This window comes from Gracilinanus agilis, chromosome 3 (assembly GCF_016433145.1).
Source record: "Gracilinanus agilis isolate LMUSP501 chromosome 3, AgileGrace, whole genome shotgun sequence".
Classification (NCBI taxonomy): Eukaryota; Metazoa; Chordata; class Mammalia; order Didelphimorphia; family Didelphidae; genus Gracilinanus; species Gracilinanus agilis.
In genome coordinates this window covers 625879056-625902029 of record NC_058132.1, presented here as the reverse complement: position 1 = coordinate 625902029, position 22974 = coordinate 625879056, and the positions used below count along the sequence as shown (strand labels likewise).

The 22974-nt window shown below is 37.4% G+C and overlaps 1 protein-coding gene and 1 pseudogene across 1 annotated transcript in view; one reads left to right on the top strand and one right to left on the bottom strand.

Annotated features, from left to right (window-relative positions):
• The first annotated feature begins 12353 nt into the window (after nucleotides 1–12353).
• Nucleotides 12354–22974, top strand: part of SLC19A3 (solute carrier family 19 member 3) — a 59074-nt gene continuing 48453 nt past the window's right edge. The window contains exon 1 of the mRNA XM_044670822.1: nucleotides 12354–12703. The gene's annotated coding sequence lies outside the window, so the exon portion shown is untranslated. The remainder of the gene's footprint in view (nucleotides 12704–22974) is intronic.
• Nucleotides 17871–19115, bottom strand: LOC123242766 (annotated as a pseudogene).

The following is a 22974-nucleotide window of genomic DNA, read 5'->3' as shown; positions in this document are numbered from 1 at the left end:
AGTTTACTTTTCCAAACATCTAATACTATTTTCTTTAATCTACTAAATGCTCTAAACTCATTGGAGTACTCTCTGTACCACAATCTCATTCTGTCATCTCTTTTCCCCATGCTTTCCTCAAACTGTCAGCCAAGACCAGAACTAATGTATGTGTTCACATTCATCTCTAGTAGTTGAAATACTTCTTTTCCTTCAAGTCTCTTTCCAATGCCATTTTGAAGAGACCTTAGAGGACATGAAGTTTTTTTGACCCCTCCACTTACCTTCCATTGGAAGAGGGATCTCTTCCAATTCACCATGACCACTTTGCCAAATCTTTCCTTCATATACATCTCTGGCTTGTTAGTTGTTTGGCTATATCTCTCTCTATCCTTTCCATTACATTGTAAGCTCCTCCATCTATCTTGGTTGTGTTCAACTGGGTTAAATTGAAATGAAATGTTATAATATCGGCAGATGCCATATTTCAGTATATTAGCAGAGACATAAATAGATATGTAGATAGATGGATGGATAGATAAAGAGGTAGATGGGTAGGTCACTTAAGTGCTCACTAGTCTATAAAACTGTGAATTCCTCCATTAGACTTTGAGGCAGGGATTGTCCTTTGCCACTTTCTGTGCTTGTCACTTAGCAATAGAACTAGTAGAACTATCTGTCTGGGTCTATCTGCTAGTATTCTTAATTGTAACATCTACTTATAACATTTCATTTCAATATAATTCAACTCAACATATTTTATTAAGTCCTCATGTTTAAAACATTTGTGTTTATGTGCTAACGATGCAAAGATAGATGGAGATTACAGTTTGGAGAGGATATAGAGAGACATTCCCAAATGGTAGGTATTTAATAAATGCTTTTTGATTAGCCATTATGTGCCAGGCATTGTGCAAAGTGCTAGAAAGCCAAAAGAAAAGGCATTCTAACTCTCAAATATCTTCCATTCTAATGGAAGAAGTCAACATGTGAAAAAGGCTGGAAAGAAGCAGGTAAAGGTTTAGGGGCACCTACATGGCACCATGATGGATAGAACAGCTGGCCTGGAATCAGGAAGACTGTATTCAAATCTAACCTCAGAGACATACTAGTTGTGTGAGCCTGGGCAAGTCCCTTAACTCTACTTGTTTCAGTGTACTCATCTGTAAAGTGCTCTGGAGAAGAAAATGGCAAACTGTTCCAGTATCTTTGCCAAGAAAATGTTGTCACTATGAGTTGGACATGACTGAAAATCAACAAAAAAAGGCTTGAGGAGGAAGTGGACAATTCTAGAGAGTAAGGAATGAAGAGAGCATATCTACACAACCTCATGAAATGATAGTCCAAGATTCACCCATTCTGAGAAGAACGCCAAAGGAAGGTAGTGTCTCCAGAATAAGAAGCCTCTTGGGGAAGGGGTGATAAAATCTGGAGAGTCAAGAATGAAGCCAAGATTAAAGCACAAATAATAAATATTTGTCATAAGTGAGATTTTAACTAATAGGAACAGATTGGCCTTAGGGGGTTGCATGTCTTCCTTCATTAAGGTTTTTAAGTGAAAGTGGAAAAGCCACTTCTTGGATTTGTTTTAGATAGAATTCTTATTATGCTGCCCTTTGGACTAAATGGTTTCTAAGATCCATTCTGTGATTTTTGAAGTGGCCATGTTAGAGGGGTTAGGAATATTGACTAGGCTACTTCACTATGGAGTCAGTTTGTTGTGAAAATCTTTGGATAGAATTCTTTTCTTCCTGGAAAAGTAACTTTATTTTTTTTATTACTCATTTGAATTTCCAGAAATATCTACATCTGAGAATTCTTGTTTGCTTGGCAGTTTGGCCCAGGAAAGAAGAGAGTCTTATTCAAAGAAGGTCAGGAAAGAAAGTTCTTTAAAGCTGGTGTGGAAGTTCACAAAAGGGAGGAGCAAAAGTTGGAACTAGAGTCAGGAAGTTGGAACCAGTACCAGAAAGAAATAAAGCCAGCAAAACAAAAGAGAGGAAAGGTAATTACTTAATCTGGTACTCAGCAGTTGAAAACTCATGGTAAACTTAAAAAGTTAGAGACAGAGAAACCCACAGACAGAGACAGAAAGACAGTGAGAGATCCAGAGATAGAAAAACATAAACAGAGGCAGAGATAGAGACAGATCCACTCCATTGTTATAAGAGCTAAAATTGAGAGCCCAATTTTGTCTAGACAAGGCAAACTGTAGGCAAAAGAGGGAATGGAGAAGGCTCTAAGTAGCTTTGGCAGCTAGGTGCTCAGTGGATAGAGTGCCTGTGTGAAGCTAGTCAGGAAGACCTGAGTTCAAATCCAACCTCAGATACTTACTAACTATATGACCCTAGGTAAGTCATTTAAACCTGTTTGCCTGGGATTTCTTCATCTGTCAAACGTCCCGGAGAAGGAAATGGCAAATGACTCCAGTATCTTTACCAAGAAAACCCCAAAACAGGTCATGAACAGTTGACTGAAAACTACTCAACAACAAAAGTAGCTTTAGGCAAACTATAATGTGCTGTGCCATGAATGTTAATTTAGATAATTAAGGGTGAGAGCTTTAAGGGACCATAGAGAACATTCTTATCTAACCTCCACTTTTCCAGATCAGGAAAGACCTTAAGAGGGGTTATGATTTGCCCAAGGACTTAGAGGTTGAAATACCAGGGCTCTATTGATAAAATTCCTATTGAATTACTCTTCAGGCCTTGTGCAGTTATTTAATACAATGGAGCCATGGGAGCACTTGATATTTTTATAAGACTATAGAAATGTAAGGGAGAACTTGTAGCAAGGGCTTCGGTATCTCCAACGAGCTGTAGTAGGTCCTATAAAATAGCTAATGGTAGGAATTTGTTGGTTTTGGTCATTGATCCATTTCTTAGAAGCCTTGAGTGAAATTTTCATGATTATGTACTAGGAGAATATTTTCAATGAAATGGGCTTTCTGTACGAGACCATTTTGGTCCCTTCATTGCAATCACTGGATGGCCATGGCCCTGGAGTTAAGCCCTTGAACCACAAGGAAGAAAGAAGAACCAAATCTCTTCTTGTTTTTTACTTCATCCTATCTGTGCTTTTGTCCCCAATGACTCTCATGCCTGAGATCCATTCCCTCATCACCTTTGCCTCTCTCAAACTCTGTTTTCCTTCAAAGCTCAGTTCAAATACTACATACCTCAGGAGCCCTTTTTAATGCCAGTGCACTTTCATTTGTGGGGATTTTTTTATTCCATTTGTTCGCCAAACTCTTTCTCTCTCTTCTAACCCCTTATTAAAAAGGCCAACATTAGATACATGCATATGGATATAGATATATATACACATGAATATTTTTATGTGTGTATGCATATATATATAGCCAAGCTTAGAAAGAAAGCAGAAAATCTGGGGAAAAAATTTTATAGACAATTTGAAGTAAAAAGCTAGAGTAAAAAGGGTGCTAACTAAGCCATAGTTGGGAGAGAAGCAGAGTTACATACAACTATATACAAACAAAGTAAACACGCAAGGTGGGGATGAAGGCGGAAAAGAATGCTGGGAGATGTAGTCCAAGGGTTCAAGATTTCTAATTCTACAGCTATATGGAGAACTTTGTCAAATTTGGAAGAATATGAATCATCCCCCAATTGATAAGTGGTGAAAGTATATGAACAGTTTTCAGACAAAGAAATCAAAGCTACCTATAACCTCATAACTATAACTATATAAATATAGATTTTTATATGTAGTCATATAACTATAGTTATAGAGTATAGTTTTATAACTCTTTGGGCATAATTCCAGATTGCTCTCCAAAATAGTTGGATAAGTTCACAGTTCCATCAACAGAGTATTAGTGTCCCAATTTTTTCATATGCTCTCCAACATTTGTCATTTCCCCCTTGTATCATTTAAGCCAATCTCATAGGTGTGAGAAGGTATTTTATAGTTATTTTAATTTGCACTTTTCTAATCAATAACGATTTAGAGCAGTGATTCCCAAAGTGGGTGCTACTGCCCCCTGGTGGATGCTGCAGCGATCCAGGAGAGCAGTGATGGCCACAGGTGCATTTATCTTTCCTATTAATTGCTATTAAAATTTTAAAAACATTTAATTTCCAGGGGGCTAAGTAATATTTTTTCTGGAAAGGAGGTGGTAGGCCAAAAAAGTTCGGGAACCACTGATTTAGAACATTTTTTCATTACTAAATGTAGCTTTGGTTTCTTCTTCCAAAAACTGCCTGTTCATATTCTTAGACTATTTATCAACTAGAGAATGACTCATATTCTTATAAATTGATAAAAATTTATCTACATAGTTCAGTTATGAGGCCTTTACCTAAGAAAATACCTATAATTTCCCCAAGTTTCTACTTTCCTTCTAATCCTGGCTATATTAGTTTTATTTGTACAAAACTCTTTTAATGTAATGTCATCAAAAATGTTCATATTAATCTCTCAATGTTCTCTATCTCTTGTTTATTCAGATTATTTTCCTATCCAGAAATTTAATAGGTAATATATTCCATGTTAATTCTAATTTGCATATGACATCTCCTTTTATGTCTTTGACCCTATCTTGATAAATGATGTATTGTATTGGTCTCTACACTTAGTTTCTGACAGACTGTTTTCCAATTTTCCCAACAATTTTGTCCAAATAGTGAATTCTTATCCCCAAAACTTATATATATGTGTATACACACACACACACACACACACACACACACACACACACATATATATATATATGCTATACCACTGATCCACCATTCTGTTTCTTAGCTAGTACCAGATAATTTTGATAATTACCATCTTATAATACAGTTTAAGATCTGGCAATGCTAGGCCTCCTTTTACATCATTTTCATTCATTCCTTTGATATTCTTTACCTTTTGTTCTTCCAAATAAATTTTGTTATTATTATATCTAGATTCAAAAAAAATTTTGGGGTAATTTAATTGGGATAACACTGAATAAGTGGATTGATTTAATTAGAATTGTCATTTCATTATACTGACTCTTCCTACCTAGTAACAATTAACATTTTCCAGTTACTTAAGTCTGATATTACTTACATAAAACATATTATAATTATGTTCACATATTTCCTGGGTTTGTCTTAGAAGTATACTACTGGGCAAAACCCCTTTCTTGATCTCACCTTGAGAAAAATTTTCCTTTGAATTTATTTTTTATATATTTATAAATCTCCATTTAGTTTCCCCTGATAGAATCTAAATTCCTTGGGGCCAAGGATTGTGTTTTGTCTTCTTGTCCCAATACCTGACACAATGCCTATGAGTAGGTGCTTAGTATATGTGAGTACTTTATTTTATTTTCCATTAATTTTTAAATTTTTTCCAATATTCCTTGATTTGTGTTCCTCTCCTCCCCTCATCCCTCCCTTCTCCCAGAGTTAGGCAGGGATATATATATATATATAATTTTTTAAATAATCATTTGAACCAATTTCCATATTATTAATTTTTAAAAAGAGTAATCCTTTAAAACCAAAACCCCAAATCCTATACCCATATAAACAAATGATAAATCATATGTTTTTCTTCTAGATATCTACTCCCACAGTTCTTTCTCTAGATGCTGATAGCACTTTTTCTCATAAGTCTTTACATGAGTACCTTAGAAAACTTACTTAATAATTGCTTTTTAATTGACTATCACCAGTCTTCCCAATGAAGCCTGGAATTATCACCTTATGGAATTATCTAGACCAATTTCACTTTCTCCTTTGCTTTATTAAAATTAAAAATGTCTCTTTTTAAATTCTTTCCCCTGAAGTATTCTAAATTCAGTAAGAAGTCAACTCCCAGAATCAACTATCGCAATTTTTCCCCCTTTTCCTTTGTTGACAAAATAATTTTACTAAGAATTTCCTAGTGAAATGTGTCCAAAGAAATTCAGTCAGTATTTGTTAAACAATAACTATTTCAAACACTGAACTCAGCTAGGCTGGCAGAGATGAAACTAGACAGTAGATCACATTGAGGAAATTCGTAAGGGAGATAAGGCTAGCATGCAAATAACTCCTCTGCAAATTAGACAGTAATTGCAAAGGAGAAGCTCATACAAAGGACGATGAGAAATCTTAAAGAGTGCCAAGCACTTCACTAAATTAGGTCAAACTCAGAAAGAGCTGCGATTAGTGAGCTCTTAAGAAAATACAGTAGAGAGTGCCAGCTACAGATCCTGTACAAAGAGACATTTGTAGCCAACTTCAACCTTTAAGATCCATCATTTTTTTTTTTTTAATTTTGGATCCTTACTTTACCAATGCAGAATGCAATTCCTCTAGAACTTAGCAAATGATTTTCAAGAGTTGCTGTGGCCTAAAAATTCTTTGCCTTGTGGTTGACAGGATGACTAGCTTCACTGAATTCAGCAAGCCAGTCATTCTCCAAATGACAAATGGTCAAAAGATATGAAAGGGCAGTTTTTAAAGGAAGCAATCCACACTATCTAGGACCATATGAAAAACTCCAAATCACTGATAATTAGAACAGTGCCAAATGGAGAAAATTCAGAGGTCTACCTTAAACCCCTCAGATTGGCATAGCTGACAAAATATGATAAATTCCGGGGGAGCTGTAGGAAAACAGGCACATTAATGCACTGTTGATAGAGCTATGAATTATTGCAGCCATTCTTGAAAGCAATTTGGAACTGTGCCCAAAACATTATGAAACTGTGCATACACTTTGCCCCAGCAATAAGACTGCTGGTCTCATAAGCCAAACATATCAAAGAGAGAAATAGAAGCCATATGCACAAATAATATTTATAGTGACTATTTGTAATAGAGAAGAACTAGAAACCAAAGGAGTACCTAAAAATTAGTGAATAGCTGAACAAATTCTGTTGTATGACTGTAATAGAAAATTATTGTGCTTCAAGAAATTATGGAAGGGATAGTTTCAAAGAAATCTGGAAAGACTTTCAGGAAGTGATACAGAATGAAGTAAGAAGAAGCAGGAGGACAATTATTATAGTAATAGCAATATTATAAAGATGACAACACTTCAGGTTTTAAGGGCTCTGATTTATGCCATGACCAACCATGATTCCAGAACTTTAATGAAGCATGATAAAGAGGTGATGGAGTCAAGATGTCAAAATGCATATATATTGGGCATAGCCAATGCAGGAATTTGTTTGCTGTGACTTTGCTTATTGGTTAACAGTATCTTTCCTATTCTTCCCTCTCCCAATGGGGAAAGTGAAAGGGAGAGAAAATGTGGGAAATTTTAATTCAATTAAACTTTAAAAAGGAATACATCTCTTACCCATATATAAAATCTGTATGATCTGGTTCTCTTCTTGTTTTAATGGTATAAACAATTATAAAGAGACAGAATAAGTGCTTTTTAAGTGAATTACTTTTTTCAAGCCCTTACTTTGTCTTAATAAAAATTCTAAGACAGTAAGGCAAGAGTTAGGCAACTGGGGATAAGTGACACACAATGAGCAAGCATCTGAGGCCAAATTTGAACCTATGTTCTCCCAACTCCAGGTGTGGCTCTCCATCCACTGTGCCACCTAGTTGCTCTTTAAATGAATTTCTTTTTAACTTAAAAGAAAAATAATTTAGCCAGGCTGTAGGCCTCTTCTCAGACTTTCTAGTTTGATAGAACCTGTCAGAGCTTGTGTTCTGTTGGCAGAACCTTTGAGAAGCCTGGGGCAACTCCATGCCTTAGTCAGGCTTGGGAGTAGAACTTTAGATTTGTAGTGGATAATGATTAAGCCTTTTATAAAATTCTTTCTTTCTTCTTTACTTCCTTTTTTCCTTTCTTCTTTTTTCCTCTATTTTTTATATCTTTTTTCACTTTCTTTTTCCCTCTCTTCCTCTCCCTCTCCCCCCTCTCTTCTCCCTCTCTCCATCCCCAACTCTTTGTTGAAAGTTCAAGTTCTTTGGAATGTGAAGGCTAGAAAGATCTACACAAAGAAGTGTGTATGTTTTACATCTTTAGAATGGACATTCACTCTTCCAAGAAATGTTTTACTTCACATCCAAAAAAAACAACAACAAAAACAATCTTAGATGGGTTGTTGGGGAAAATATATCTTGATGGGGCAGCTGGGTAGCTCAGTGGGTGGAGAGCCAGACCTAGAGATGGAAGGTCCTGGGTTCAAATCTGGTCTCAGATACTTCCTAGCTGTGTGGCCCTGGGCAAGTCACTTAACTCCCATTACCTAGCCCTTACTGCTCTTCCACCTTGGAACCAATATACAGTATTGATTATAAGACAGAAGGTAAGGGTTTTTAAAAAATAAAAGAAAATATATCTTGAAAACATAGTCACACTGTCACCATTATTATTATTCCAGGACTTCTTTTGTTGATGAACATAAATGAATGAAAAAATATTTATTAGTTACTTACTATGTGCTAAGGTATATACTAAGGACTAAGTATACCAAATATTAAAGCAAAGACAATCTCTACCCTCAAGAGGCTTACATTCTAATAGGGAAGGCTAAAAAAAAAAAATATATATATATATATGTATATACATAGATAGATAGATAGATAGATAGATAGATAGATAGATAGATAGATAGATATACACACACATATATATACTAGGCTGGTGAAACTATACATACACTTTGCTCCAGGAATAATAACACAGCTAGTCTCATAACCTTAAACATATCAAAAAGAGAAATAGAACCCATATTCACAAATAATATTTATGGTGGCTCTATTTGTAATAGAGAAGAACTGGAATATATATATGTATGTGTATACACACACACACACACACACACACACACTAGCCTTCTCTATTAAAATACATATATATGTAGAGAGAGAGTATGTAGTAATCAAAGAAAAATATTTGGATTCAGAAATTCACAAATATAATGAATGGAGCTATAGGGAGTAGTTTGACACTCCTTTTTTGTAGCAGTACTAATACATGTTTGAATACAGGTTTCAGAATTGGAAAGTGTTGTTGAAATGAGAAAGTATACATCATCAATCTAGAATAAGAGGTCCTAGGAGTGGACACCCTGGATATTTCTCTAAAACAGAGTCCTCCACTTAAGTTAAAGTATGGTACTGAGTTCATTGTAATCTCTAAATCATGGAAGGGAGCCTGCAAGTATTTACTCTTCCAGGGTCCCAATCTGACAGCCCTTAGTTGATATGGAGTTATGGAAAATTTCAGCCTGTTATATTCATATCCTGGGAAATGATGGATGCCACCTTGAATGACAAAGAAGGCAGTTGGAAGATGGAATGTTCTCAGGTGCCATGAGCCAGGGGCAAGTGTCGGTTGGCCTGGCAGTATAAATTCCCCTGACAGCCACTTGAAAGGGGTCTTTTGGTCTTTTGAGTCTTTTTGTCTTGGGTCTTTGGGCTCTTTAGGTCTTTAGATCTCTTGGGTTTTTCTAGCTCTTTAGGTCTCTAGGTCTCTGGGTGGGGAAGGGAGGCCAGGAGGTCTATGAAGAAGAGGGTAGGAAGAATCTGAATATTTCCTGAAGACTGTGAGAGCTAGTGCATCACCAAACACTGATAGTGGAAAGCTGAGAGAATAAGATCACCAACACAGCTACATCAACAGCAGTCCCTATTCTCTGGCTTGGCTGTGGCCAGGCTAGGCCAGAGATGTAGTGGAGAATAAAGCTCCAGCTTCCACTTGATCAATAGCCTCCAGTCCTGATTGTCAACTAATTATAGATATTAGGTTGATAGGGTCTCCAATCCCCATTCCTTATCCTGTTTATGCTTTCCCTGATTATAGATTACAGATAAAGTGAGTTTAACAAGTACCTTCCTGAGTGGTCTTTATATCACGACCCTTGGGGAGGGAGTCAATGCAGTCAGATATCAAACATGATCCAAGGCAAATCAAAAGCCTTATAATAATTTATCCAACCCCAGGTTGGCCCTGAAAGAGTTACCCATCTGCCTAACCTTTCGGGGTCCTCCCCTGGGAAACTGTTAGAGAAAAGGGGAAATTATAACAACTATTAAGGGTGATCAGGGTTGGTGTTCCCCCATCATCTGCAACTAGGGAGAGTACATAGATACATTCACATCACTGTATATCTATAACTCCCTAGGCCCTTTTTGTTTATAATAAGCCTCAGCAAAGTTCATGGGCATGATGTGTGTAGGAAGAGCTGTCTTCTCCCCAGCCCCAAAGGGCCACCCAGGGCTCCAAAATGTGGCCTCAGAATCTGGGATTCCCCACAATCCTATCATACTTTAAGTTTGACAAGGAGAAATATAGAATGCCTTTAGTCTCTTTATGGCTAGAAAAATAGAAGAGAATCCTCTTAGGTTCATAAGATCATACATCTAAATCTGGAAGGAAATTCAGAAGTCATCAAGGACCACCCCTTCATTTTACTTATGATAAAGGTGAGGCCCAAAGGGATCAAGTCCTCTTGTGTCCAAAGTTAGTGAGTCAATCCCCTTTTCCAACATTCCAGAATTCTTTCGCTGTTGGTCTCATGCCTCCATCCTCTGCAAACTTACTTTCCTACTTAACTTAACTCTTCCTTGTAACAATGGAAGAAGAAGTGAATTCAGCTTCTCTGACTTCCAGTTCTGCATTTGTCCCACTATACCACCTTATTCTCAAGTCACTAACATTGAGAAATTCTACCTTCAACAAGTTCTCAGGAACCCAGTGGATAGACATGCCCAATCATCATCGCTTCATATTGGCCAACCAAATGTTAGCATCCTCTCTCTTTCAGTGGTTTCCCATATTCTACAAAGAGCAATACATTTTTTTGACATTTATGAAAGCCACATGACTGATATTTCAGAAATGTAATTTTCCTTTACAATGTTTTTGTTCTTGTCTTCCTGAATCCATCTTTTTTATCTAAATATTATAGACAGTGTATACACAGAACTTAATAACATACTTGTTATCAAGTTCTGAACATGAAAAATAGATATATCTTACACATGTGCAGAAAATAGGTAAGGTGAACAAAGTGGGTTTTAGACACAACTCCTGTTATATGTGACTCCCTTATTCAAAACTAAAGGAAGGCAAGATAGTTAAAGGAGTGCTCTCTGAAATTCTTAATTCTGCCATCCACCAGAGACAGAGATGTAACTAGGACTTCTGGTGCCCAAGGCAAATTCATTTAAGAGAAGCACAGAAGACAATCTCCTCTAGTTATATAGAGGGTCACTAGGAGGGGAACTAGACACATTTCAGGGAATCTGACTCCTGCCCAACCCTACACCAGGAGAGGAAGTCAGGGAGAGGGAAGATGAGACAATGAGCCAGGGACAGAGTAGTCAGGCCAGATGAACCCAGTGGTGGGATATGATTCTCAAAAAGTAAAGCTACATAATGTAGAATCCATATGGAACCACTGTAGTGAGTAAATCAGTGTGCTAGAGGAAAATTCCAGTTACTCTGTCCTAGTTATAGACTTGTGACCAGGGACCAAAGAACATTCATTTGGCTTCCTACCAAAATATTTCCCCCTTTCCCATCTGTTATCTTTCACTCTCAGATTACTTTCCATCTATTCTGTGCATATTTTATACATCTACAATTAATTAGTGTTACTTCCCTCTCACTGGAATGTAAACTCCTTAAGGGCAGACACTGTTTTGTGTCCTTTTTTTTTTGTATCCCAGTAGCCCACAGTGTAAGGATTAAAAAGTTAAAGGTTGCATCCAGAGCAAGGCTGAGGAACTTATAAGAAAGAAAACTAGCCACATTCAGAGGAAGAACTGTGGGAGGAGAAACACAGAAGAAAAACAACTGCTTGAACACATGGACTGATGGGCATATTATTGGGGATGCAGACACTAAACAATAACTCTAGTCCAACTATCAATAATATGGAATTAGGTCTTGATCAATGATACATGTAAAACCCAGTGGAATTGTGCATTGCCTAAGGGGGTTAAGGGGGCTTGGGGGAGAGGGAAAGAACATGAAATATGTAACTATTGGGAAATATTCAAAATAAAAACTTAAAAAAGAAGAAAAAAAATTAAAGGTTGGACTAAATCCTACAATAGTAAGTAGTCATTAAATGCTCACTATTTTATAAGTAGATTATTAAAACAAATAAATTCATGGAGGAGGAAAAATCAACTTGGGATATAATCCAAATAAATGCAATATATGTATATAAATTCATGTCCATATTACCATTACTTGGGAGCAAGGCCATTAGCTTTGGTTCATTCTTATAGAGAATGAACAATGTTGGCAAGGAGCCAACTGGAAAGGATTATGGGCGGCATTTCAGAAAAAAAGTTGAAAGCCAAGTAACAGGAAAAAGCAGACAACATGTTAATAATTGGAACGAAAGAGAAGAACAAAGTTTGAACTCTGATACCAAAGAAGCTAAGACGTTGGTGAAGTCAGATAAAAGGAAACCTTACCAAGGAACAGCGGCGAGTGGGGAGGAAGAAACTCAAAGGTCTCAGTCCTTAAAATTGACTATGGTGGGAATTCAGACACATTTGAAATTTCAGACAAAAAAAAGTCTTAGACAAAGAAATCATGGTGTAACTGCTGGGAGGAAAACTCCAACCCTCAGGAAGAGACCAGGACAAGATTTATGGTGAGATGAAAGAGAAGGAACAGCAAATCCTGTGGCAAAATACACAGCAGAAACACCAAAAAACTAACATCTGAGCATTCTGGAGTACAGAAGAAGCCTTGGTGGAATTGCAGAAACTGTTTTTTTCATGAGAAGAAAAGTAATTTTCCCAAAGAAAAGGTATGAGTTTTGTTTCCAAGAGCTGCTTTTGAATTGGTCACTGCAAGCTGGGCCAGGTTTCCCTTGTCTTTAGCTTCCTTCTGTGGTCACACAGATCCAAAGAGAAGACAATCTAAAAACCTTCCAAACTTGGAGATTCTCTTACCTATAATCATAATATCATCAGTCGTATCTGTATTTTTTTTTCCTCAAAAAAATGAGAGATTTGTTCCCCAGGTAATGATTTGCTCAGCTAAGTTAGGATGCAAGTGCTGAGTTTAGTTTGTAGATTGGAATGGTGAGTTCCATGTGTGACATAAAGGTGTCACTTTCATGGCCAGTCAGAGGCCAGGCTCAGGACTTGGCATACTGGCTAGTGTTTGGGTTTTTTTTTTTTGGTTTATTGTTGTTGTTGTTGTTTTTTGTCTTTGACAGCATTTACTCCGCAATGGTTGTCTCAAAGCTCACAAGGTGAGCAGTATTACAAGTTTAGTGCACCATCTGCATCTGTGGGGGAAAGTAAATGATTCATGGGTTCTTGTTCACTTTACTTCTTCCCTTGTCTACATTTAGTATCAAGTTTACACAGTCTTTTGTCTAGGAATAGTCTTTATCCTTGACTAAGCAATGAACACCCAGAGTTATAACTAACGATTTTCATTCTTGGGGCAAGCAGCACACAATGAACCCTCAAATCAATTTTGTAATTCATAACTTGAAAAATAATAAAAGTAACTAACAAATTCAATGGAGGGAAGACGAATTAGTTACAGTAAGTGTTCATAGATGACTACATATAGTAGCTTCCTTTTTTAATTAATTATTCTTACAACCTTGGCATCAAAAACAATTGTTGCTATCAAGCAGATACATTAAATTTTTGCTCATTCTATATTTCAGTGCCTTTGGCCAGAGAAGAACTTAGTTACAACTGACACTAAATCTCTTCCCTTTTGGTCAATGAGAATCTTAGTTCTAGTGTCTTCACCATGATTGTTTTCCCTTGAAGCCCTTCCACAGACAGAACTAAGTGCTAGGCTGACATGCCTACGACTGTGCTGTAACTTACCTCTACAGCAAAGAAAATCTAAATGAAAAGTAGTGATGGCATTTTTAACTCTTATTTTCTGTCTTAGAATTGATACTAAGTATTGTTTCCAAGGCAGAATAGTGGAAAGGTTTAGGCAATTGGGATTAAATGACTTGATGACAGTCATATACTTAGGAAGTGTCTGAAGCTGGATTTGAACCCAGGACCTCCCATATCCAAGGCTGGCTCTCTATCCACTGAGCCACCTAGATGCCCCTAATGGCCTCATCATTAACTCTCCTTCTATCCCATAACTTTCTTCAAAGGATATTTCGAAGGAATCTCAAAGGATCTTCGAAGGAAATTAAGCAGAGGGGAAGAAAGAAAGAAAAAACTTTCAACAGTGGGAAGGAACCCATCAATTCAAATGTCTGCTGGGTGTCCCTTTCCTCAACTATAAAATAAAGGGGTTTGACTAACTAGCTAATTTCTAAGATCCCTTTCCACTCTATAGAAACAGGATATAAAATAAACAAGCAATAGATTTGGTTTTGCTGTTAAGCCCATAACCTGCAGTATTCACAATAGAGCCATACACAGAAGCTGAATGCTATGAATTTAAAATGTTAAACAAATATTTATTGAGCACATACTAGGAGCATGACACTTCGCTGGTGGTGCCAGGGACCCAAAGATAATTGATGACACCAGGAATGCAATGTGCATCATCAGTAAGGAAGCTCATTCCTCTGTTATTTAGGGGTTTTTAATGGAAGCATCTGTGTACACAATGGAACACCAGTAAGCCAGAGAGAGAGAGAGGGCAGCATCACTTCAAAATTATAAAGTTCCAGACTCTGAACAATACATCTATTAGAGCTCGCCCAGCATCTTTGAAACAGGGCACAAATCTGTTCATCCTACAGGCTCCTTGTTAAGATCGAACAGCCACTGACTATTGTTGAAAAAAGAATCCTCTGCAGCAAGGAAAAAGGGAAAAGAAATATTTGCACGATGGGAATGCTTAGAAGCTAGAAGAAAAATACCAGTAACAGAGAATGCACAAAACATCTTTTATAATATATGTACAGTATATGTGAATCACAGAGATATAGGTAGAATACATTCAGGGATGAGAAGGCAGCCAAAATATAGCCAGGTGAGGTCAATAGAAGGCTAGATTTGAAATCCAGAAATGTGGGATCAGCCACTAGCTGTATAATCACTGGCAAGTCAGTCCTGACCTAACAGAGATTCAAATGTCTCAGAAAGTAATATTTGGTGGGAGGTCCTAGGTTCAAATCCAGCCTCAGACACTTCCCAGCTGTGTGACCCTAGGCAAGTCACTTGACCCCCATTGACCACCCTTACCACTTTTCCACCTAGGAGCCAATACACAAAAGTTAAGGGTTTAAAAAAAAGTGATATTTGGGATACTTAACCTCATGAGGTTGTTGTAAATCCCAAATATGATGATCTATACACATAATTTTTTAAACAATAGATATCATTTATAAATGCTTTGCCTTAATATTTGCAAGGCACTTTGTACATGTTAATTCATTTGATCCTCACAACAACCCTATGACATAAATGTAATTATCTCCATTTTACAGATGAAGAAATCAAGGCTGAAAGGATTAGGTGACTTGCTCAGAATCACACATCAAAGACATGTCTGAGGCAGGATTTGATACCAGGTCTTCATAACTAGAAGTCCAGCATCATCTGTTCTCTTACTCAGGTGCTCTTAAAATGCTCAATAAATGTCAGTTTTTACTCATTAATATTATCAGTCATTGTGGTACAGAGATAATAAGGCAGAGCAAATGAAGAGATAACTAACAAAACTTACTTTACCAAAATTTTCAGGCCACCAGAGTGTGTTTATGTACATATACAATACACTTATTTATGGAAAGTATATACAATTTTATGTACATATGAATATATATAAACAAGCATATATATGTATATATTATTTATTCATATATGTATAAATTTTAGTCAGATAGGCCAGAAGAATTTGTCATATTTGTCCCTGTTAAGTCATTTTCTAGTTGTGAACAAGTCTTCATGACTGCATTTGGGGTTTTCTTGGCAGAGGTACAGGAGTGGTTTGCTATTTCCTTCTCCAGCTCATTTTACAGATGAGGAAACTGAGGCAAACAAAGTAAAGTGACTTGCTCAGGGACACACAGCCAATAAATGTCTGACGCTGGATTTGAACTCAGGAAGATGAGTTCTGACTCCAGGCTTGGCGCTCTATCTACTGCAACACTTCCCTTGCCCTCTTGGTAGATGATTATAAACCAAGAAAAGCAAATAGTCAACTAACACCAGCCAACACAGACAAACAAGTCACAAAGAGAACTATCAGATCAAATGAGATGGCTGGAAATCCACATGGTATGAAGTTAAAATGAACTTTTTTAAAGGACTATAGCTTTTATTTCTTAAATTTTTATATTTTATTTTAATTTCACTACCCATGTGCTTTGGAAGTTAGGGAAGGGGGACATGCATTGTGGAGTAGGTACATCTTGGGAACTTCCTTGAATTAGCTTGACATTTTTGATATCACTCTTGGGATGGGTGACCCAGGCTAGCTTCAGCTCAGGTGGTTCATTTAGGAATAGCTAACTTGACTCTAAGGGTAACTCTGGAGTCAAGAACAAAGATCAGGGAGTCATCCAATCAGTGAGGCTGGATCAGTCATAGGAAGCCAAGGAGTAGAAGTGCTGTAAATGGACAACTCTGTATCAGAAAGTCCATTAGAGAAAGACCTGAGAAGTCAACATTCTGAAAGGTCAAAAGACATACCATCAACAATACAAAATTCTTTAGAACTTTGATAGCTATGGCAGGGATGATAAGAACCTGGGAGCTTCTATTATCTTATAAACCTGGAAGTTTGGGGCTACCAATTCATCCCTGTTCCTCCTAATTTCACTAAACAGATTCAATTCAATAAGCATTTATTAAATCACCACAATAAGCAGAATACTCTATAGAACCGTACTTAGTTTAAATTAGACAGTCCCTGAATTCATTTGACAAAGTCTCCTACTATTTTGTTATAAAAATGTAGATCTCAGAACTCGTTGGATGACCAAATCCAAAGAATAGTTATAATTAGAATGAGGTAGATCTCCAATGAACAGCCTCAGGGTTCTGTTTTGTTTATAATTTTTGTCAATGGTTTTGATGGAGACTTAGATAGCATACTTATCAAATTTGAAGATCACACAAAACTTGAAGGGGTAAAAGTTGTTAGGTGATAATCAGGACTGAAAAAAAAAAATGTCTCCCCAGGGCAAAACAATCCGTCAAGTCTAATTAGTTGGGACTTGATCAAAATAATGAAAAATCCTCCACTTGGTCACAAAATCAAATTATCCAAGTATGAAATTGGGGGAGGCATTTTGAAACAATAGTTCATGTGAAAAATATCTGGTTGTTTTAGTAAAAAAAAAAAAAATGGAGAGGCAGCTAGGTTGGTCAATGGGGGTCTGGCATAAACTATATGATTCTGGACAAGTCACTTAACCCCAGCTGCCTAGCCTGTACCCCTCTTCTACCTTGAAACCAATATCTAGTATTGATTCTAAGACAGAAGGTAAATGTTTAAAAAAAAAGTGGACTAATACAGATTAACTGATAGTATTACTTGGTGGGTTAGGAATTAGCTTAATAGTGAGTTCCAAAAAAAAAGATGGTTAGTTCCAAAAAAAAAAAAAAAATGGTTAGGAGTTCTCTGTGGCAGAGAAGTAGCTTGGTATAGAATAAAGATAAATGGCTCCGAAATCAGAAGATTTGGTTTCAAATCCCATCTCTGATGCTGTCTGTTTGACTTTCAGGTAAATCACTTAATCGGGGATTCTTGGCTACCTCCTCTATATAATTCAGGAGTAGGACTAGATGGACTCTGTGGTCTCATTCAACTCTAAATCTAGGATTCTTTTAATGGAGAACTCCAGTAAGGTAGTCCCAATAATCTGTTCTGGTTACCATTTTTTTTAGTTACTAGGTTAATTTAGCTATTTAGATAAAATCTTGGTATCCTCATCAAATTTATAGGTGGCACAAAGATGGGAGAGATTAACACCAGATGCAAAAAATTTTAGATAAGATAAAATAACCAAATAAGATGATATTTAATAAGATTGATTATAATTTCTTATACTTGGATTCAAAAATTCAACTTCATAAGCATGAGAAAAATGGTTAGACAGCAGTTTGTCTTTTAAAGAACTAGGAGGGTTATTGTACTGAAAGTTCCTTATAGATTAATATGTGATATGGCAGCCAAAAAATTTTAACGAAATCATGCACTGCATTTATTCTTTTTCAGTGTCTATAATCAATTTTGTTTTAATATAATCTAAATACACACCATTTAGAAAATAACAAGAAAATGTTATATATAAGAGCTGATGCTATTACATTTGGATAAAGCGGACAAGTTCTTGCTACTAGCATACATAGTCCAGGAAACCCCACCGAGGAAATCTAATATATTGGAATAGATGTTGTGGCATTTGGCCCAGAGTTTGGCCACTGAAATTGTCAGTGTATGATAATAGATGTAAAATTTAATGGGCTACCCTACAACCATTAAGACTTCTTATGCATCCAATATCTAACATTTTTAGTAGACAGTCATCACGAAGGTCCAAATCTTCAGGAATAATCTGCAGTGCTAATCTTGCAAAGAAAATATCAATCTCAAACATAGCTTGATAACTGGGACGAATGCCTCCTCAACAGCCCTTAAATCTTTTGCTTCTTCCTGTAGAAGGTTGTTTTTTTTTTTTTTCATAGAATTTTTCATAGAATGAGATGAAAAAGTCGCATCAAGATCAGCACCTTTTGTATGAACTCCTAATCTGTAGGATCCCGATGTAAAAAAATTTCCCCGAACGTTTTCATTTACAGAGTGTGGAAGATTCTGAGCTGCAGTCCCTATTTCTCTTCAAAAACCCCAGAGGGCTTTAGGATTTCAATTAGTTTCTGGGCGAGTACGCAGGCTGTCTCTTTGGAGGCCGCTAAACGGATGGGAGAGGTAATACCATAATGCTTCTGCGGCGGCTATGTTTGTTATGATCCTTGGGTTGTAACTGGAAAAGGCATAGTCCCCCGCGCCGGCACAGCCCACTCACTTCCCGACACCCCCTTCTCCCGCCTACCCTTCCTCCCTCCCTCGCTCCCTCCTCCTCCTCCTCCTCCTCCCCACCACCACCTCCTTCAGCCGCGGGAACGATCTGCTGCCTCAGCCCTAGCTCCAACCCCACTCCCGTGCGGGCGCCCGCTGCTTTAAGCACTTCCTCTTCCTCTTCTTCCTAACTTCAGTGCACTGCATTGAGAGCACATAGTAAGAAATGATGAGCAAGTTAATTTTGGGAAAACATGGAAAGACTTATATGAAATGATGAAGAGTGAAACAAGCAGAACCAAGAGAACATGCTATACAGCCGCTGAAATATTGTTTGAAGAATGACTTGTTATGTATCTGCCACCAAAGAGTGGATGAATAGAAATCAGTAAGATTTAGTTTTATATACACATATATCTTTGTCAGATGATACCTTCTATAATGGGGGAGAGGAGGTAGGGGAGGGAGTTAACTGGGTATTTTAATGAAATGAACCAATGAATTTATTTTAAAATTTTTTAAAGAAAAACATAGTTGGGGGCAGCTGGGTAGCTCAGTGGATTGAGAGTCAGGCCTAGAGACGGGAGGTCCTAGGTTCAAATGTGACCTCAGACACTTCCCAGCCGTGTGACCCTGGGCAAGTCACTTGCCCCCCATTGCCTAGCCCTTACCACTCTTCTGCCTTGGAGCTAATACACAATATTGACTCCAAGACAGAAGGTAAGGGTTTAGAAAAAAAAAAAAAGAAAGAAAGAAAAACATAGCTACCATGACAAAGGAGGCAAAAGGTTCACTGTACTCAGGTCTGGCCAGAAGAAACAAAAATACAAACAAAAATGGTTTTACTTTGAGGGCCACATTTCTAGAAGGATTTTAATAAACTGGAGAACTTACAGAGACCAGCCTAGAATTTGAAATTCATGCCATATGTGGATCAGTTAAAAGAACTCAGGGAAGCAAAGTAGTTAGGTGCATAGAATGCTAAACTTGAAGTCAAGAAGACTCATCTGAGTCACTAGCTATGTGACCCTGGGCAAGTCACTTAACCTTGTTTGCCTCAGTTTCCTCATCTATAAAATGAGCTGGAGAAGGAAATGGCAAACTAGACCAATGTATGCCCAAAAAATCCCAAATGGGGTCCCAAAGAGTCAGACAGCCTGAATAATAACAAAGGAACTCAGGTTGTGTTTTTTTTTAAACCCTTGTACTTCTGTGTATTGTCTCATAGGTGGAAGATTGGTAAGGGTGGGCAATGGGGGTCAAGTGACTTGCCCAGGGTCACACAGCTGGGAAGTGGCTGAGGCCGGGTTTGAACCTAGGACCTCCTGTCTCTAGGCCTGACTCTCACTCCACTGATCTACCCAGCTGCCCCCAGGTTGTGTTTTGCTTGGAAAAGAGAAGTCTCTAATATTTCTCTAATGGATATAAAGCTATCTTCAAGCACTCAAAAGACCGTCATGTGGAAGAGGGGTTAAATTTGGATTTTGGGATGGAATTTACAAAGAAGTAAATTTATATAAGTAAAAATTCCCTAAAAATCAGAGCTAGCCCAAAGCAGAATACACTGCCTGGGAAGCTAGTGCTTTCTCCTTCACTGAACTCCTTCGGGAAAAGGCTATCTGATCACTTGTTATCCCAGATATTCTTGTTCAATATGGGTTCGACAGGATAGCTACTGATGTCCTTTACGCTTCTGGAATTTTGCAATCTCATGACTATTAGTTAATGATACAACAAACTTAAGTACTGAAATGGATGTGATGTCATCCCTTTGGAAGTTTCCACCAATGAAATAGATGGCAACTAATACATGTTTTCCCATTCTATGTGGCTCTTATGTCCTTGAATAAGTTCACAGAAGAGTATGTGCTAAATGTTCACTACATTAATTTAAAATAAAAAATATTACACTGTTTTTAAAATATTTTTTTATTTTAAATTAATGTAGTGGAGAAGGAAATGAATGGAAAACAACTTTGGTATCTTTGTCAAGAAAACCCCAAATGGACATTAATGCACTGCTAGTGGAGTTCTGAATTGATCCAACCATTCTGGATGGCAATTTGGAACTGTGCCCAAAGGACTTTAAAAGACTGTTTACCTTTTGATCCAGCCATACTACTGCTGGTTTATACCCCAAAGAGATAATAAGGAAAAAGACTTGTACAAAAATATTTATAGCCGCGCTCTTTGTGGTGGCAAAAATTTGGAAAACGAGGGTATGCCCTTCAATTGGAGAATGGTTGAACAAATTGTGGTATCTGTTGGTGATTGAATAATATTGTGCTCAAAGGAATAATGAACTGGAGGAATTCCATGTGAACTGGAATGACCTCCAAGAACTGATGCAGAGTGAAAGGAGCAGATCCAGGAGAACATCACACACAGAGGCTGATACACTGTGGTACAGTTGAATGTAATGGACTTCTCTACTACCAGCAGCAATGCAGTGATCCAGGGCAATTCTGAGGGACTTATGAGAAAGAACGCTATCCACATTCAGAGGAAGAACTGTAGAAGTAGAAACGCAGAAGAAAAACAACTGCTTGATCACATGGTTCGATGGGGATATGATTGGGGATGTAGACGCTAAATGATCTATCACCCTAGTACAAATATCGATAATACGGAAATAGGTCTTGAGCAATGACAAATGTAAAACCCAATGGAATTGCCTGTGGGTTATGGGAGGGGGATGGGAGGAGAGGAGGGAAAGAACATGAATTGTGTAACCATGGAAAGGTTTTCTTAATTGATCAATAAAAAAAGATTAAAAAAAAAAAAAAAAAGAAAACCCAAATGGGATCATAAAGTATCAGATACAACTGAAGTTACTGAAAAAACAATGATCCGCCATAGAAACCAAAACAACAAATTAACTTTAGACTGCATGAAGAGGGGCATAGCACCCAGAATCCATAGTACTCTTCTCTGGTTATATTAAAACTGGAGTTTTGCATTTAATCTTGGGAGCAACTTTTTTAGGAGATGCTGAAGAGCTTTAAGAAGAGGGCAACCAGCATAGTGAAGTGACTGGAGTGAAGTGAACATGTCACACCAGGAGTGGTTGAAAGAACCAGAGATATTTAGTTAGGAAAAGGAAAGACTTAGGGGAAAAGATGATAGATTCCCCAAGCATTTGAAGGGCTGTCATGTGGATGATGGTTCAGATTTCTTTTGATTAGTCCCAGAGGGCCAAACTACTAGCAATGAGTGGAAGATTTTGAAAAATCTATTTAGGCTAAAAGCAAGGAAAGGTTTCCTAACAATTAGAGCTATCCCCAAATGGAATAAACTATATAAGAAGAGAGTGAGTTCCTCCTTAAGAGAGAGAGAGTTCTTTAAACAAAAGCTGGATGATCATTTATTGAGATATTGTAGGTCAAATTCCTTTGCAGGGACTTGTGTTATTTAGTATAAGAGGTGCTGAAGTTAGAATAATAAAGGCTAAATTTTGATTCCCAGATTAAGCCAATTACTTGCTCTGTGAGTTTAGACAAGTGATTTAATCTTCCTTGTCCTACATTTCCTCCTTTCTTAAATGAAAGGAATAGACACATGACCTCTGAGCTCCTTTTCAATATGGAGATTCTTTGACTTGTGGAGCCTATTAATTACTGGAGGAATGATAATAATATCTACCATTTATATGAGATAGCTAGGTGGCACAGTGGAAAGAATGCTGGCCTTGGAGTTGGGAAGACCTCAAATCCAGCCTCAGACACTTCCTAGATGTGTAGCCCTGGACAAGTCACTTTGCCCTGTTGCCTCAGTTTCTTCATCTGTAAAATGAGCTGAAGAAGGAAATGGAAAACTATTCTAGTATCACAACAAAGAAAACCCCAAATGGGGTTGCATTTTATTCATGACTGAATAACAAATCTTCCCCCCCCATGGTTACATAATTTTTGTTGTCTTCTTCCCCTTTCCCTTTCCTCCTTCCAAAACTGACAAGCAATTTTTTTTAACCCTTACCTTTCATCTTAGAATCAATACTGTGTATTGGTTTTGAAGCAGAAGAGCATTAAGGGCTAGGCAATGGATGCTAAGTGACCTACCCAGGGTCACACAGCTAGGAAGTATCTGAGGCCATATCTCTGGACCTCC